General features: G+C 49.4%; 2 long non-coding RNA genes across 2 annotated transcripts; both read right to left on the reverse strand.

Annotated features, from left to right (window-relative positions):
- Nucleotides 1-3,134: 3,134 nt before the first annotated feature.
- Nucleotides 3,135-4,978, reverse strand: LOC108584818. Its single transcript, XR_001900349.3, has 2 exons — nucleotides 4,717-4,978; nucleotides 3,135-3,687 (listed from the first exon to the last, which is right to left on the reverse strand). It is a non-coding gene; the product is annotated as an uncharacterized LOC108584818 (long non-coding RNA).
- Nucleotides 4,979-11,685: 6,707 nt separating this feature from the next.
- Nucleotides 11,686-13,520, reverse strand: LOC110742805. Its single transcript, XR_002520907.2, has 2 exons — nucleotides 13,230-13,520; nucleotides 11,686-12,236 (listed from the first exon to the last, which is right to left on the reverse strand). It is a non-coding gene; the product is annotated as an uncharacterized LOC110742805 (long non-coding RNA).
- Between the last annotated feature and the right edge of the window lie 267 nt (nucleotides 13,521-13,787).

Consider the following 13,787-nt stretch of genomic DNA (forward strand, 5'->3'; position numbering starts at 1 on the left):
TAATACCAGTACTTAGGTGGCTGAGGCATAAGAATTGCTTGAGCCTGGGAGGCAGAGGTTGTAGTCAGCCAAGATTGTGCCACTGTACTCCAGCCTGGGCAACAGAGTGAGACTGTCTCAAACAAAAAAAGAAAAAAAAAGGCTGAGTGCATTGGCTCAAACCTGTAATCCCAGCACTTCCTAGGGAGGCAGGAGGGTGTGTGGTCACGAAATGGGAGTTCCAGATTAGCCTACTAAATATGGTAGAAACCCCTGTCTCAATAATAAGTACAAAATTAGTTTACATGGTGGCAGGCTTTTCTGTAATCCCAGCTAATTAGGGAGGCTTTGAAGCTGAGAGACTTGCTTGAACCCAGGAGGTGAGGTTGTGTGTTTTAGACAAGTCACTGGGCACTCCACTGGGCAGCAGAGTGCCAAGACTGTCTCCAAAAACAAAGAAAAGAAAAGAAAAAGTCATGATTTTGGGAACCAAGACTGTAGCAGATCAGAAAGAGAATGTGCAGGTTTAGTTTGATGAACTGCAAGGATTAAAAACTATTTTAAAGTATAATAAGAAATGTACGGTTATTTTCATTATAAGCCTAAAAGGATTTAATCATCAGATACAAATCTAAGTTACTCTGTTTTTAGACGAGCCCCACTGTGTCTCCAGGCTGGAGGCAGTGGCTGCCAATCCTTGGCTCACACTGCAAGTCTCCTCTACCGGGGTCTAGGAACCCTCTGACTCTGGAACCTAACCAACCACAATTAACCAATGCCATATGGCATAANNAAGTTACTCTGTTTTTAACGACCCTGTTTCGTTATCCTGTTACATAACTATCTATAAACTATACATAACAAAGTTTACCATTCTAGCCATTTGGAAGTATATGCTTCAGTAGCATTCAATACACTCATATTGTTGTACAGCCATCACCACCGTCCATCCCCAGAACCCTCTATCATCCCTAACTCAAACTGTACCCACTTAACATCTCCCCATTCCTCCTTCCCCAGCCCTTGACAACCACCATTCTGCTTTCTGTCTCTATGACTTTGCCTCCTCTAAGTTCCTTATATAAGTGGAATCCTACACTCTTTTTTGTCTTTTTGTAATACTAACTACTCGGGTGGCTGAGGCGTAAGAATTGCTTATTTCCCAGAGCTTAATGATCTCAGGGCTCACCTGCCTTGTAGCATATATCAGAATCTCCTTCCTTTTTAAGGTGGTATAATATTCTATCCTACACATTTTATTTATCCATTCATTTGTTGATGGACATTTCGGTTTTTTCACCTTTTGGCTCTAGCGTATACACTGCTAGCAGCATGGGTGTACAGTTCACCCAGGATACTTTGGAAGGTTAAAAGCATTTAATTTCTCCAAAAGGCCGGATGCGGTGGCTCACACCTGTAATCCATACACTTTGGGAATCTGAGACGGATGGAAATTCTGAGGTCAGGAGTTCAAGACCAGCCTGTCCAACATGGTGAAGCGCCATCTCTACTAAAAATACAAAATTTAGCTGGGAGTGATAGCGTGCCTGTAATCCCAGCTACCTGGGAGGCTAGGGCAGGAGAATCACTTGAACCCAGGAGGCGGAGGTTGCAGTAAGCTGAGATCGTGACACTGCACTCCAGCCTGGGCAACAAGAGCAGAACTCCATCTCAAAAAAACAAAGTGCCAAGCACGGTGGCTCACGCCTGTAATCCCAGCACTTTGGGAGGCCAAGGCAGGTGAATCACAAGGTCAGGAGTTCAAGACCAGCCTGGCCAACATAGTGAAACCCCGACTCTACTAAAAATACAAAAAATTAGGCGTGGCGGCGAGCACCTGTAATCCCAGCTACTCAGGAAGCTGAGGCAGGAGAATCGCTTCAACCCAGGAGACAGAAGTTTCAGTGAGCCAAGATCGCACTATTGCACTCCAGCCCCAGCAACAGTGCAAGACTCTGTCTAAAAAAAAAAAAAATCTCTGCAAAACATTATATTTATTTAGATGACCTTGATTATGGACACTATATCCAGTTGAAAAGTGGAGTACAGACATAGTTTTTTTTTTTTTTTTTTGAGACACGCTGTCACTCTGTCATCCCGGCTGGAGTGCAGTGGCATGACCACAGCTCACAGCAGCCTCAACCTCCTGGGCTCCACTGATCTTGCCACCTCAGCCTCCGAGTAGTTAGGACTAGAGATACATGCACCAGTAATGGTCCATCCCACTAATTAGTGCATGCCTAATTTTTGTAGTTTTTGTAGAAATGGGGTTTTGCCATGTTGCCCCGGCTGATGTCAAACTTCTAACCTTGAGTGGTCCGCCCATCTCAGCCTCCCAAAGTGGTGGGATTACAGGCATGAGTCATTGTGCCCAGCCCATACACAACTTCTAAAAAATTTTTCTTAACACGAAATTGGTAAACATGTTCTAAAGATTTAATGTACAGAATCACTATATATGGTGAGTTTATGGTTTATTGTAAGGTTTGTTTTAATCATCTTAAGAGTTTTTGTTTTGTTTTTTTGAGACAGAGTCTCACTGCAACCTCTACCCTCCAGGTTCAAGCAATTCTCCTCCCTCAGCCTCGCCTTCCGAGCAGCTGGGATTACAGGCACCTACCACTGCGCCCAGCTAATTTTTGTATTTTTAATAGAGACAAGGTTTCACCATCTTGGCCAGGCTGGTCTTGAACTCCTGACCTTGTGATCCACCCGCCTCAGCCTCCCAAAGTGCTGGGATGACAGGCATGAGCCACCGTGCCTGGCCATGGAGTTATTTTTCATTCATAATTGCTATGTTTGTAATTTTTTAACATAGCCAACAAGAAAATACACTAAGTAGATCAAATGGTAGATATAGCTCTTTACAGTTGAGAGTGGGAGAAAAAGTTGAGGCACCTAAGGGAGAAGAATAAAAATGCTAGGGTGTCTGTCACTTTCACAGTGAGGAGGGCTGACATGTAGCAGCTGTGTGAGCAGTCTATTGGAGAGAGTGGCTTTTCTAGTAGACCACAATTCCCTGGCAATTTAGTTTGAACCACATTCACCTGTTGGATTACCAAGAGTACTATTAATGTCAACTGAACTAAATCATCTTTCCATGACTGCTGCCTAACAAGAATCCGTCTTGCAAAATTGACCACCTCAAAAAGAAATTATTTTCATTTCACCTTTAATGATTATCCAAGACCCCAGTATAACAATTAACCCAGCAGATTTTGTTCACATGAATGGCAGAGTACAACCCTTTAAATCTTTGAATTGAGAAAAAGGCTTCAGATTTTAAGTTTTGAGAGTTTTTTTTCTGCTTCATCTAGTCTACCATTGAAGCTTTTGAGTGTACTTTGTATTTCATCCAGTGATTTCTTCAGTTCCACATTTGCCACGTGCTCTGGTAAACTCTGTAACTGGTTGGTAAATACCTCAAGCATATCCAGAATTGCTACTGACGTTTCCCTACTTTCTTTTTCAGAAGTCTCTTGAATCCCCCTAATCTTGGCTAAAATCAGTTTCCACAATTCTCTATATGACATTTCTTGAATTTCTTTTGTATGGGGATCTGTTGCTGGAGAATTACTGGGTTCCTCTGGAGGCATCCCACTTCCTTGCTTTTTCACGTTTCCCGTGTCCTTCTGTTGAAATCTGCGCATCCTGTGTAAATTGCTTCTTCCAAGTTTGTGAACTCACTTTGTAGGGGAGGACTTCTTCCTGAAAATGTAGATATGGTGTTGGTTAGGTGGGGCATTTTGGCTTTGATTGGGGTAGTATTGTAGGCGCTGTATGATTTCTTGGGTGGTTATTAGTGGAGGGTGTGGTTGCTGGGGACTAGGAGGCTAAGGTGGGCCAGTCTTTGAGCCCCAGTGGTAGGCTGAGCTTGCCTCATTCTTAAACCTAGGAGCGGTGTAGGCTGGCTGTGGCGTTAATGGGTTCAGGGGAGCAATTTGGGGTCCTCTAGGTGCCCTGCTCGAATCCTGGTAGTGGCAGCCCCAGCTAAGCTCGTAGTTGATCCCAGGCCCCAGACCAGCGGGTGTGATGTGGGTGAAGGCAGTTGGGGGGCAACCCACCAGAACCCAGGCCGTCTCTGCTGGTGTTGGAGGTGGTTGCCATGGGTTGGGCGGGCAGGTGACTCCCCTGGCCGGCAGGTGGCCTGTGGTGGTATCCCACAGGCTGGGCCCCAGACCCCACACCCCGGGGAGGAGTAGTCAGGCACCACCGGTGGCGGAAGGGGCAGAACAGCCCCCAATCCTCAGGCCCCTGGCCCGTGTGCTCAAGATCCTCAGGGGACGGAGCCGCCAGCGGACTGTCCTCAGGCCCCTAGGGTTTGGGCTCTGGCTGTGACAGACAGGGAAGGACTGGTCCCCAGGCTGCCGGCGGAAAGCTCAGGTGAGGCAGGGCGGGCGCGCAGATGGCTCGCGTCTGGGTCCCGCGGGCAGCAGCGGGTTATTTATCCTTTGGGACTCCTGAGAGCGCCCGCCCTCCCTCTCCCTCCCTGGCCCTCAGCTGGCTGCGGCGGTTACCGCAGGCAAGGCAGGAGCTGCCCTCGGGGCTGGACTCCGGATGGCGGAAGCTGCAGCTGCAGCTGCTCAGGGCAGGGAAGCCCATGGGCTCCACGTGGGCCCCTGCAACGCCGCTGGGGAATCTCTCCGCCGCTGCCCCCTATTCTGGAGGCCCGCGAGGGTCAGGTGGCTGCGGCCAAGTCCGTGTGGGGACTACGGAACCCCGTGGTCTCTCACTCACCCTTTCCCCGCGCGCGGGAGCTACAGGCCGTCCCCGCCTATCCGATTTCTCTGCAAAGGCTGCCTGGGTGCCTCTGCTCCGCTCCTCGAGCTCCCCGTGGGTTCTCAACTGAATCCCGCGTTCTCTCAGCGGATCTGCTGCAAGTGTGAAAAGCTACCGGCTCCTTCGGTTCCCTTCGGAGGAGAGGCGCGTGCAGGCTGCAACTACCCGGCCATCTTGAGCCTGTGGTCCAGGGCGGGAACGGGTCCCAAGTGCGCGAGTTACGCAAGGGCGTTCCCTGGAGGGTCCGGGTCGGCCCCGCCCCCTCATTCCTGGGAAGGCCCCGCCCTCCCGTTCCAGACTCGACCGAAAGCTCCGTGTGCACACGGGTGTGTTAGCTAATAGAAATGGGAGCAGACTGTTTACACTTTTCCACAAAAGTGTTCATTTTTCACTTTTTTTTTTTTTTTTTTTTTTTTTTTTTTGAGACGGAGTCTCGCGCTGTGTCACCCAGCGGAGGTGTGGCGTGATCTCGCTCACTGCAAGCTCCTGCCTCCCAGGTTCATGCCATTCTCCTGCCTCAGCCTCCGAGAAGTTGGGACTACAGGCTGCCACCACGCCCGGCTAGTTTTTGTATTTTTAGTAGAGACGGGTTTCACCATGTTAGCCAGGATGGTCTCAGGGGACTCCTGACCTCGATCCACCCGCCTCGGCCTCCCAAAGTGTTGGGATTGTTTGAGCCACCGCGCCCGTCTCATTTTTTCACTTTTTTTGTTGTTGCTAAGACGGAGTGCAGAGGCGCGATCTCGGCTCACTGCAGCCCGCCCAGGGTCAAGCAATTCTCCTGCCTCAGCCTCCCGAAGGCTGGATTATAGGCAAGCGCCACCACGCCAGCCACTTTTCGGCTTTGTAGAGACGTCACCATATTGGCCAGGCTGGTCTTGAACCTGACTCCTTGATCTGCCAACCCCACCTCCCAAAGTGCTGGGATTATAGGCTGAGCCACTGTGCCTGCTTCATTTTTCTTTTAAATTTCTTTTTTTTTTTTTTTTTTGAGACGGAGTCTCTGTCACTCAGGCTGGAGTGCTGTGGCCTGATCTCAGCTCACTGCAAGCTCCGGCCTCCGGTTTATTTATTCTCCCTGCCTCAGCCTCCCGAGTAGCTGATTCATAGTCGCCTGCACCTCGGGCCCGGGCTAATTTTTGTATTTTTTAGTAGAGACGGGGTTTCACTGTGTTCGCCAGGATGGTCTTCATCTCCTGACCTCGTGATCCGCCCGTCTCGGCCTCCCAAAGTGCTGGGATTACAGGCTTGAGCCACCGCGCCCGGCATTTTTCACTTTTTAAACTGGGGATTTGTGTCAGTACTCGCAGAGCCACCTTTTTTTTTTTTTTTTTTTTTTTGAGACGGAGTCTGGCTCTTGTTAGCCAGGCTGGAGTGCAATGGTGCGATCTCGGCTCACCACAACCTCTGCCTCCTGGGTTCAAGCGATTCTCCTGCCTCAGCCTCCTGAGTAGCTGGGATTACAGGCGCGTGCCGCCAGACCCTGCCAATTTTGTATTTTTAGTAGATACGGGGTTTCACCATGTTGGCCAGGCTGGTCTCGAACTCTTGACCTCAGGTGATCCGCTCACCTTGGCCTCCAAAAGTGCTGGGATTACAGACGTGAGCCACCTTGCCCGGCCTGCTTTATTCTTTTTTACAGCTAAATAATATCAACATAATCATCTATATTGGAATGTCACATATTGTTAGATATTTGAAAAATCATTTATGTTGAAATATGCATTTTTATGGATGGCCTTTTGAACAGTACTGAAAAACATGATTTGGGGGTATAAATATGTTTAAATGTGCAATTTCAGAGAGATGATTTCTTTTTTTTTTTTTTTTTTTGAGATGGAGTTTCACTTTTGTTGCCCAGGCTGGAGTGCAATGGCACAATCTTGGCTCACTGCAACCTCCACCTCCCAGGTTCAAGTGATTCTCCTGCCTCAGCTTCCCAAGTAGCTGGGATTACAGGCGCACGCCACCACGCCCGGCTAATTTTCTATTTTTGGTAGAGACAGGGTTTCACCCTGTTGGTCAACCTGGTCTTGAACTCCCGACCTCAGGTAATCCGCCCGCCTCGGCCTCCCAAAGTGCTGGGATTACAGGCGTGAGCCACCGCACCTGGCCCAGAGAGATGATTTCAACAATCATTCCTTTCAAAGGTAAAGATTGGGCTGAGCACAGTGGCTCACACCTGTAATCCCAGCACTTTGGGAGGCCAAGGTGGGCAGATCACCTGAGGTTGGGAGTTCAAGACCAGTTTGACCAACATGGTGAAACCCCATCTCTACTAAAAACACAAAATTAGCCGGGCATGGTGGTGCATGCCTGTAATCCCAGCTACTTGGGAGGCTGAGGCAGGAGAATCGCTGGAACCCTGGAGGTGGAGGTTGCGGTAAGCCAATATGGCAAATTGCACTCCAGCCCTGGCAACAAGAGTGAGACTTCATCTCAAAAAAAAAAGGAAATGTTTTGTTTTTATATTATAAACCTAAAAATTTTAATCAGGATGTTTTCAAATTTAACAATCTTGTGACAAACTATCCATAACATAAAATTTGCCAATCTAACCTCTTTTTTTTTTTTTTTTTTTTTTTTTTTGAGAAGGAGTCTTGCTCTGTTGCCAGTCTGGAGTTCAGTGGAGTGATCTCCGCTCACTGCAACCTCCAACTCCTGGGTTCAAGCCATTCTCCTGCCTCAGCCTCCCAAGTAGCTGGGACTACAGGCGCATGACCACCATGCCCAGCTAATTTTTGTATTTTTAGTAGAGATGGGGTTTCACCATGTTGGCCAGGATGATCTCGATGTCTTGACCTTGTGATCCGCCCACCTCAGCCTCCTAAAGTGCTGGGATTATAGGCATGAGCCACCACGCCTAACCTGCCTCTTTAGCCTAGGCTGGAGTGGAGTGGTGCCATCTGGGCTCACTTCAGTCTCCACCTCCTTGGCTCAAGCCATCCTCCCACCTTAGCCTCCCGAGTAGCTGAGACTACAGGATCGCACCACCACGACCAGCCAGATTTTTACTGTAGAGACGGGGTTTCACTATATTCCCCAGACTGGTCTCAAACTTGCGAGCTGAATCCATCCACCCACCTCTGCCTTCCAAAGTACTCGGATTACAGGCGCTAGCCACCAGAACCAGCCCATTCTAACCATTTGGAAGTATACGGTTCAGTAGCAGTAAATACACTCACATTGTTATGCAACCATCACCACCATCCATCTCCAGAACTTTCTATGATCCCTAACTGAATCTCTGTAACCATTAAACAACTCCCCTTTTCTCCTTCCCCTAGCCCCTGGCAACCACCGTTCTATTCTACTTTTTGTCTCTGATTTTGCCTCCTCTAAGTCCCTTATACAAGGGGAATCATACAGTATTTGCTTTTTTGTTACTGGTTTATTCCAGGTAACCTAATATCTCAAGGTTCATCTGTGTTGCAGCATGTGTCAGAATTTCCTTCCTTTTTAAGGCAGAATACATCTGAGCACGGTGGCTCACGCCTGTAATCTCAACACTTTGGGAGGCCAAGGCAAATGGATCACCTGAGGTCAGAAGTTCAAAACCAGCCTGGCCAACATGGCAAAACCCTGTCTCTACTAAAAATACAGGTCAGGCACACGCTGTAATCCCAGTGATAGAGGCAGCTTGCAGATGAGGAGGTCAGGAGCCCGAGACCAGCCTGACTCAACATAGGAACTGCCTTACTAAACAGCAGCTGGGTGTGGTGGTGCTGCCCAATCCTTCAGCTACTAGGGAGGCTGAGGCAGGAGAATTGTTGAACCCAGGAGGTGGGAGGTTGCCGAAATTGCACCCACTGTACCCAGCCTGAGCAACAGAGCAAGACTCTGTCTCAAAAAAAAAAAAAAAAATATTAAAATTAGCCAGGTTGCCTGTAATCCCAGCTACTCTGGGGAGGCTGAGGCAGGAGAATCGCTTGAACCCAGGAGGCGGAGGTTGCAGTGAGCCAAGATCACGCCATTGCACTCCACCCTGGGCAACAAGAATGAAACCCTGTCTCTAAATAAATAAATAAATAAATAAATAAGCAAGCCGGGCATGATGGGGCACACCTGTAATCCCAGCTACTCGGGAGGCTGAGGCACAAGAATCACGTGAACCTGGGAGGTAGAGGTTGCAGTGAGCCGACATCTCACCACTGCACTCCAGCCTGGGTGACAGAGAGAGACTCTGTGTGGGAAAACAAAACTTCCTTCCTTAAGAAGATAGAATAATATTCCATCATATGGCCAGACCACATTTTGCTTATCCATTCATCTGTTGGCTATTTGGGTGTTTCCAACTTTTGGCTTAGTGAGTGCACTGCTAGCAACATGGGTATACAGCTCACCCAGGATATTTTAGAAGATTTTTAGCATTTATCTCCAAAAGTTTATATTTATTTAGATGACCTTGATATGGACAACATATTCAGCTGGAAGGTAGAATACATACACAGCTTCTAAACGGTCTTTTTTTTTTTTTTTAAGACAAAGTCTTATTGCCCAGGCTGGAATGCAGTGAGTTGATCTCAGCTCACTGCAACCTTTGCCTCCCAGGTTCAAGCGATTCTCCTGCCTCAGTCTCCCAAGTAGCTGAGACTACGGGTGTGTGCCACCACACCTGGCTCATTTTTGTATTTTCAGTAGAGACAGGTTTTCAAGATGTTGGCCAGGCTGGTCTCGAACTCCCGACATGAAGTGATCTGTCCGCCTCAGCCTCCCAAAGTCCTGGGATTACAGGTGGCAGCCACCATGCCCGGCCTAAAAAATTCCATAACATCAAATTGGTAAAAATGTTCAAAACTTAATGCTCAGAATAACCAGACATGGTGAGTTTATCATTTATTGTACAAGCATTTTTTCTGTTTGTTTTTTGAGACGGAGCCTCACTGTGTCACCCAGGCTGGAGTACAGTGGCACGATATGGGCTCACTGCAACCTCCACCTCCTGGGTTCAAGTGACTCTCCTGCCTCAGTCTCCCGAGTAGCTGCAATTACTGGCGCCCACCACCATGCCAGGCTTTTTTTTTTTTTTTTTTTTTTTTTGTATACTTAGTAGACAAGGGGTTTCACCATTTGTTTTAATCATCTTAGGAGTTTTCTGTCATTCAGGCTCACTACAGCCCCAACCTCCCAGGCTCAAGCGATCTTCCCACCTGTGTCTGAATAGCTAGGACTAGAGGCTGACGCCCACCATACTTGCCTAATTTTTATCCTATTTTTGATAGAGTCGCTCACTTTGTTGCTGAGGCTGGTCTCGAACTCCTGGCCTTAAGCAACCCTCCTGCCTCAGCCTCCCAAAGTGTTGGGATTATAGGCATCAGCTGCTGTGCCTGCAGTTTTGTTTTGTTTTTTGTTTGTCTGTTTTTGAGACAGTCTTCTCTGTCACCCAGGCTGGAGCACGATGGCATGATCTCGGCTCACTGACATCTCTGCCTCCTGTGTTCAAGCAATTATCCTGCCTCAGCCCCCTGAATAGCTGGGACTACAGGCATGTGCCACCACACACAGCTAATTTTTGTATTTTTAGTAGAGATGGGGTTTCACCATGTTGACCAGGCTGGTCTCAAACTCCTGACCTTGTGATCTGCCCACCTTGGCCTCCCAAAGTGCTGGGATTACAGGCATGAGCCACCGCACCCGCCCTACAATTTTTACATCTGTAATTTTTCAACATAGCAAATGGGAAAATACACCAAGTAGATCAAATGGTAGATATAGCTCTTTTCAGCTGTGAGTGGGAGAAAAAGTTAAGGCACCTAAGGGAGATGAATAAAAATGCTAGGGTGCGGGCCGGGCGCGGTGGCTCAAGCCTGTAATCCCAGCACTTTGGGAGGCCGAGACGCATGGATCACGCAGGTCAGGAGATCGACCATCCTGGCTAACATGGTGAAACCCTCGCCTCTACTAAAAATACAAAAACTAGCCGGCGCAGGTGGCAGGCGCTCGTAGTCCCAGCTACCGTGAGGCTGAGGCAGGGAGAATGGCGCAACCTGGGAGGGCGGAGCTTGCAGTGAGCGAGGGCGCCACTGCATTTCCAGCCTGGTGGCTGAGCCGAGACTGCCTCAAAAAAAAAAAAAAAATGCTAGGGTGTGTCACTTTCACAGTGAGGAGGGCTGAGCAGTCTGTTGGAGAGAGTGGCTTTTCTTTTTTTTTTTTTTTTTGTGTGAGACAGAGTCTCGCTCTCTCACCTAGGCTGGAGTGCAGTGGCGCAATCTCAGCTGACTGCAACCTCTGCCGGCTGGGTTCAAATGGTTCTTCTGCCTCAGCCTCAGTAGCTGGGACTATAGGCATGCACCACTACACCCGGCTACTAATTTTTTTTGTATTATTAGTAGAGACGGGGTTTCAGCATGTTGGCCAGGCTGGTCTTGAACTCTTGACCTCAGGTGATCCACCCTCCTCGGCCTCCCAAAGTGCTGGGATTACAGGTATGAGCCACCGCGCCTGGTAGAGAGTCTTTTCTAAACCATGACAATTCCCTGGTAATTTAGCTTCAATTACTGTCACCTGTTAGGATTACCGTGCGCACTGTTAACGTCAACTGAATCAAATCCTCTTTCCATGACTGCTGCCTAACAAGAATCCATCTCAGCTGGCCTGGTGGCTCACGCCTGTAATCACAGCCCTTTGGGAGGCCGAGGCAGGTGGATCACCTGAGGTCAGGAGTTTGAGACCAGCCTGGCTAACACGGTGAAACCCTATCTCTACTAAAAATACAAAAATAAGGCAGGTGTGGTGGTACACACCTATAGTCCCAGCTACTCCGGAGGCTGAGGCAGGAGAAACCCTTGAACCTGGGAGACGGAGGTTGCAGTGAGCCGAAATTGTGCCACTGCACTCCAGCCTGGGCGACAGAGCAAGACTCAATCTCATTTAAAAAATAAAATAAAATAAAATCGATCTCGCAAAATTGATCATCTCAAAAAGAAATTATTCTCATTTTACTTTAATGATTATCCAAGACCCCAGTATAAGAATTAACCCAGAAGATTTTGTTCACATTAATGGTCAGAGTATAACCCTTTAAATCTTTAAGAAACATGCTTCAGATTTCAAGTTTTGAGAGTTTTTCTTCTACTTGGTCTAGTCTATCATTGAAGCTTTTGAGTTTGCTTTGTATTTCTTCCAGTGATTTCTTCAGTTTCAGAAGTATCCTTAGGTTGCTTTTAGGAATATCACTGAAGTTGATCATTTTTTCCTGTAGAACGCTAACTACTTCCATCTCTTTTCTCTGTTCTTTTCCAAATGATGCTTGCATTATGCCCATCAACTGTATAATCTCTATGTTCAATTCTCTCTCCAAAATATCTTGTGTTTCTTTTGGATGGGGATCTGCTGCTGGAGAATTACTGGGTTCCTTTGGAGGCGGCCCATTTCCTTGCTTTTTCATGTTTTCTGTGTCCTTCCGTTGAGATCTGTGCATCCTGTGAAAGTGGCTTCTTCCAAGTTTGTGAACTCGCTTTGTAGGGGAGGGCTTCTTCCTGAAAATGTAGATAGGGTGATGGTTAGGTGGGGCACTTTGGCTTTGATTTGGGGTAGTACTGTAGGCTCTGTATGATTTCTTGGGTGGCTTAGGGTGTGGTTATCAGTGGAGGCTGTGGTTGCTGGGGATTAGGAGGCTAGGTGGGCCAGTCTTTGGGCCCCAGTGGTGTCCTGATCTTACCTATTCTTTAGCCCCAGTGTATGCTGGCTCTGTTATTAGCGGGTTGTGGGGAGTGACTCGTGTGCCTCTAGGTGTCCTGCTCTAATGCTGGTAGTGGCAGCCACTGGCTGGGGGTGTGGCTAATCCCAGGCGCCGGGGCAGTGGGTAGGATGTGGGCAGCATAGCTGCAGTTGGCGGCGGGGGTGGGGAGGGGGGACGGACGGCAACCCTCCGGGACCCAGGCGGTCCCTGCTGGTGTTGGAGGTGGCTGCCCAGGTTGGGAGGGCAGGCGAGTCCCCTGGCCTGCGGTGGTATCCGCAGGCTGGGCCTCAGACCTCAAAAACCGTCGAGGACGGGGAGGAGTGTTCAGCCGCCAACAGTGGCGGAAGAGGCCGAATAGTAACCAATCCCCAGGCCCCTGGCCCCAGTGCTCAACTCCTCAGGAGGCAAAACTGCCAGCGGACTGTACCGAGGGCCCCAGGGTTCCGTGGCTAGCTAGGACGGACAGGGAAGGACTGGTCCCCAGGAAAGCTCAGGCGGGGCAGAGAAGGCAAGCGGTTGGCTCGCGTCTGGGTCCCGCGGCGGCGGTGGGGTTGTTTGTCCTTTCGGACGTATGAAAGCGTCCGGCCTCCCCGCTTCCTCCCTGGCCCTCCCTTGGCGGGGGCTGCAGCTGCAGCTGCTCAGGGCAGGGAAGCCCGTGGGCTCCACGTGGGCTCCTGCAACGCCGCTGGGGAATCTCTCGGCCGCTGCCCTCGATTCTGGAGGTCAGCGAGGGTCAGGGGGCTGTGGAACTCCGTGGGGGGACTGCGGAGCCTCGGGGTCTCTCACTCACCCTTTCCCCGCGCGCAGGAGCTACAGGCCGTCCCCGCCGATCCGATTTCTCCGAGCAGGCTGCCTAGGTGCCTTTGCTGCACTCCTCGGGCTCCCTGTGGCTTCTCGGCTGAATCCCGCGTTCTCTCAGCCGATCTCCTGCAAGTGCGAAAACCTACCGTCTCCTTCGGTTCCCGTCGGAGGAGAGGCGCGTGCCGGGTGCATCTACCAGGCCATCTTGAGTCTGTGGGAACGGGTCCTAATGGCGCCAGTTACTCAAGGGCGTTCCCTGGAGGGTCCGGGTCAGCCCCACCCCCTTCACTCTCGGGAAGGCCCCGCCCTCCCCTTCCAGACTGGTCCGCAAGCTCCGTGTGCACACCGGTGTGTTTGCTAATAGAAATAGGACTATTCGGCCGGGCGCTTGAACCCGGGAGGCGGACGTTGTAGTGAGCCGAGATCGTGCCACTGCACTCCTACCTGGGCGACAAGAGCTAGACTCCATCTCAAAAAAGAAAAAATCATTTACGTTGATGTATGCGTTTTTATGGATGCTTTATTATTATTATTATCATCATCATTT

Source organism: Papio anubis, chromosome 4 (assembly GCF_008728515.1).
Source record: "Papio anubis isolate 15944 chromosome 4, Panubis1.0, whole genome shotgun sequence".
Lineage (NCBI taxonomy): Eukaryota > Metazoa > Chordata > Mammalia > Primates > Cercopithecidae > Papio > Papio anubis.